Source organism: Sphaeramia orbicularis, unplaced genomic scaffold (assembly GCF_902148855.1).
Source record: "Sphaeramia orbicularis unplaced genomic scaffold, fSphaOr1.1, whole genome shotgun sequence".
Taxonomy (NCBI): domain Eukaryota; kingdom Metazoa; phylum Chordata; class Actinopteri; order Kurtiformes; family Apogonidae; genus Sphaeramia; species Sphaeramia orbicularis.
In genome coordinates, this window is record NW_021941648.1 from 114,741 (window position 1) to 119,740 (window position 5,000).

Consider the following 5,000-nt stretch of genomic DNA (forward strand, 5'->3'; position numbering starts at 1 on the left):
GTAGTCTTCTTTCAGTCTTCAGTAGTCTTCACTAGTCTTCTTTCAGTCTTCAGTAGTCTTCTCCCAGTCTTCAGTAGTCTTCTTCCAGTCTTTAGTAGTCTTCGGTAGTCTTCTTCCAGTCTTCAGTAGTCTTCACTAGTCTTCTTTCAGTCTTCAGTAGTCTTCTTCCAGTCTTTAGTAGTCTTCGGTAGTCTTCTTCCAGTCTTCAGTAGTCTTCAATAGTCTTCTTTCAGTCTTCAGTAGTCTTCTTCCAGTCTTTAGTAGTCTTCGGTAGTCTTCTTCCAGTCTTCAGTAGTCTTCAATAGTCTTCTTTCAGTCTTCAGTAGTCTTCTTCCAGTCTTTAGTAGTCTTCGGTAGTCTTCTTCCAGTCTTCAGTAGTCTTCACTAGTCTTCTTTCAGTCTTCAGTAGTCTTCTCCCAGTCTTCAGTAGTCTTCTTCCAGTCTTTAGTAGTCTTCGGTAGTCTTCTTCCAGTCTTCAGTAGTCGTCTTTCAGTCTTCAGTAGTCTTCTTCCAGTCTTTAGTAGTCTTCGGTAGTCTTCTTCCAGTCTTCAGTAGTCTTCTTCCAGTCTTCAGTAGTCTTCTTTCAGTCTTCAGTAATCTTCTTCCAGTCTTTAGTAGTCTTCGGTAGTCTTCTTCCAGTCTTCAGTAGTCTTCTTTCAGTCTTCAGTAGTCTTCTTTCAGTCTTCAGTAATCTTCTTCCAGTCTTTAGTAGTCTTCGGTAGTCTTCTTCCAGTCTTCAGTAATCTTCTTCCAGTCTTTAGTAGTCTTCGGTAGTCTTTTTCCAGTCTTCAGTAGTCTTCAGTAGTCTTCTTCCAGTCTTCAGTAGTCTTCACTAGTTTTCTTTCAGTCTTCCGTAGTCTCCTTCCAGTCTTCAGTAGTCTTCTTCCAGTCTTCAGTAGTCTTCAGTAGTCTTCTTTCAGTCTTCAGTAGTCTTCTTCCAGTCTTTAGTAGTCTTCGGTAGTCTTCTTCCAGTCTTCAGTAGTCTTCAGTAGTCTTCTTCCAGTCTTCAGTAGTCTTCTTTCAGTCTTTAGTAGTCTTCGGTAGTCTTCTTCCAGTCTTCAGTAGTCTTCAGTAGTCTTCTTTCAGTCTTCAGTAGTCTTCTTCCAGTCTTTAGTAGTCTTCGGTAGTCTTCTTCCAGTCTTCAGTAGTCTTCAGTAGTCTTCTTCCAGTCTTCAGTAGTCTTCACCAGTTTTCTTTCAGTCTTCGGTAGTCTTCTTCCAGTCTTCAGTAGTCTTCCGTAGTCTTCTTCCAGTCTTCAGTAGTCTTCACTAGTTTTCTTTCAGTCTTCAGTAGTCTCCTTCCAGTCTTCAGTAGTCTTCTTCCAGTCTTCAGTAGTCCACTGGTGCTGTTTCATGGTCCAGACAAGCCTCTTTTCCTTATTCTGAAGTCTCACCAATGGCTTTGACCCATCAAACCTGACACTGTTCAGTCTGTTCCCAGTGTAAACTCTTCCTGTGTTCCACACTCCTTTTCTGCAGACACAAGGGGTTGAAGGAATTCACAAACGTTGGGACACCTGCAGGAATTGAACCACCAACTTTCCAGACTTGATCAACCTCCATTGCTGCAGAACTGCTTTCAGTTACAGATTGCCGTATTTGTCCATAAAACTGTCAATAACAGTTCATGTTCACCTGATCAATACAAAGGCTTCTTCCAGTTCAACTCAGACATTCATCACCACAGTACAAGACAGAGGAATGTACTAAGACCGATTATGACCAAATCCAACCAGAAACAATTTACAATCCTGTATCATACCCCATCATATGGAACAGTTTAAGCCAGTCACAGCAAACCTGTGTGTTCTGACCCAGATTCAAAAAACTCTGAACATTGGATTTCATAGAACACCCATGCTCTACTTTCACCTGATCTGTTTGTTTTCCTTGATTCATTTACCATTTTTCTGAGTTAGATAACTTATTAGTTTCATTCTGAATTTCGTTTCATAGTTTTGTCGATTCTTATTTATTTCCACATGCACTGCTCACGATGTGTATAGTTTCTTTGTTATATTTGTTTTTGACTCATTTCCTTCGTTTAGTTAATTTTGTTTGCTTATTGTCACAACGGGGGAAAAGAGAGGACTCAAATGCACAGTACTGAAGGGAAAAAATAAGTTTATTTAACAAAAATGAAAACCAAACAATGGAAAACACAGAAAACCTAACACAAAAACAAAATCAGAGTCCATAAAAACAAAACCACACAAAACCTGGGTTAGAGTCCGTAGAGAAGTTGAACAAGTGTCCGGGTTATGGAACGGAGTGAAGAAGAATGGAGAGAAAGGAACCAGCGCTGCATGGCTGCAAACCTAATCCTTAAATAGGCCAGAGGTAATTGGCTGCAGCCACGCAGCGCCAGCAGGTGAGTCAGATGATGATGATAATAAGGAGAAGGAGGGGCTGAGAGTCACACAGGCACAGTTCCTGACACTTATGACTGTATATCATTATTAGACACTGCAAATGCTTTTTTTATTTCAGGTCTTTGGGGAGGCCCACGATAAACCACTTTGGTTTTTGGCTTCCCCGGCATGTCTTTTATTATTATTATTATTATATTTTATTGTCTTGTATACATGCGAATGAACAATAAACATACAATAAAACTTGTTAACCCATTTCTTGTTCACCTTTTTGTGTAATTCTGAAATGTACATTATTTTTCAGTTTTGTTTAACCTTACCTTCTTTTTTAAAAAATGTATTTATTTTTTTTTACCTCTGGCTGTTCACCGCTTACCTTTGTACCATTTACAGCTGTTCATTGGACTGGAACTGCTGGAATTTACAGACAAAAGTGGAAAAACTGGGCTGTTTGAAAACTTTGGACCGGTAGTGTACATATATATATATATATATATATATATATATCTATATATATATATATATATATATATATATATATATATATATATACATATATATATATATATATATATATATATATAGATAGATAGATAGATAGATAGATAGATAGATAGATAGATATAGATATATATAGATAGATATAGATAGATATATAGATATATAGATAGATATAGATATATAGATATATAGATAATGTGGGTTGTCATATGTCTCACCTTTTTCACTTTAGGACTATGTCTCTGAAATGAAAAAAGGTGACTTACTGAGGATAATAAATCATCAATATGACCAAAAAGTTTCTCATAATTACACACTATCCTATAATGAAGACAAGAACCAACTTTGAGAAAATGTCATTATTATGGGATGTTAATTCAGAATAATAAGGACAAGTTGACTAATTATAACGTGTGTCGTAAAGAATCATCATGTCATTGGAATTGTTTTGGTAATTTTGAATTTAATTTCATTGTGTTAGATGTTAATTGAGAAAATGTTCCTGTTTTGATAGCTATTAATTCATAATTATGAGAATATGATGTCATATTTGTGGGAAATGTTGTGATAGTGGAATGTTTATAGGAATGACTGTGGTTGCATTTACACTACGGCTGTACTTCATTATATAATCATCAAACACTGTGGGTGGATGGTTTTTGTAGTTTTCAGTTTAAATGAATGTTACATTTTTTTATGTTTACATGTGATCAAGTTTAAAAAACTGTCCAAACCATCACTAATTTGAGCATTTTCTGCTCAAACAGTGAATCAATAAGACACCAGCTTCATTTGGGATGAAAATATTCACTAAAACAGAGACTTTTGGAAACGATGACGGACTCAGATCTACTGTCTGATTGGTCCGATCAGACACAATGACACATTTGGTGGGTGGGGCTAATAGGCTCAGTATTTGGTGGGTGGGGCTAATAGGCTCAATATTTGGTGGGTGGGGCTAATAGGCTCAGTATTTGGTGGGTGGAGCTAATAGGCTCAGTATTTTGCCTTTGTGCGTCAATCATTTTAAATCCAATAGTCTTATTATTAAATAGATAAATAAATAAAAAAAAATATATAAATAAATAAATAAACCTCCAATCATCTTCTGATCCCTTTGGTTTTGTGACAGCGCCCTCTGGTGGCCGAGGGGTTCCCTCTCAGGACAAACTGAACCGAAACTCCAACATTTCAACAAATCTCTGCACTTTGGACCTTTTCCATTTTCAGAACAGACTTTAATTTGAACACATTCAAGGTGAATTCTCCTTTTTTTGTTTTTTTTAAATTTTGCATCATATTCGTTTTCACACAAACATCAAAATGAAATAAATAAAGTGAAAGTTCACCTGCATCCACTGATTTAAAGAGTCTGGGATTGGATCTGAATTAACTGTGATTAAATGTTCATCTAATAATTGTTTATTGAACCGTGTTTATGTCAGTGCTGGTAAATATATGTATATGTTTGATATATTTCTATATGTGTGTGTCCAGTCCAGGATCAGACAAACTCAGACACCAGTGGGTTTAATTCAACACAGTCAGTGAGGAGGATTTAATGAACACATGATCGTCCACATGATGGCGCTGAACAACACACATGAAACTGTGCAACACAAACAGCAGCTCTTCAACACAGTCCACATTCACAGAAGGACCAGTGGACGGGGGGGTGATCTGGTCCACGGGTCGGAAAGGTCAGAGGTCAGTGGTCAGAGGGCGGACACTCTATTCCACTGTAAAAAGAAAAAAATCTGTAATTTAACAGAACTTTCACTGTTTATTTGACAGGTTTTTCTTGTATTTTTCAGATACAGGAAAATATCAATGAAATGACAAAAACAGACTGTGATTTTACATGTCACATGTGAAATAACATGAAAACACTGTAACTGCGAATAACCATAAAATACAGTTCAAATACATTTGCAAATGTATCATAATTTCACAAATATTTCTTTTCTATTTATGAGATTAAACTGTTAATTTAAAGTTTAATACTGTAAAAAATAAAAATAAAAAAATAAAACCAGATAAAATTCCTGACAGTTAACAGTAACAGAAGTATTAGTTCTGTCAGTTGAACCAGACTTGTTTGTTCATTGACAAATATCTTGTGTAATTA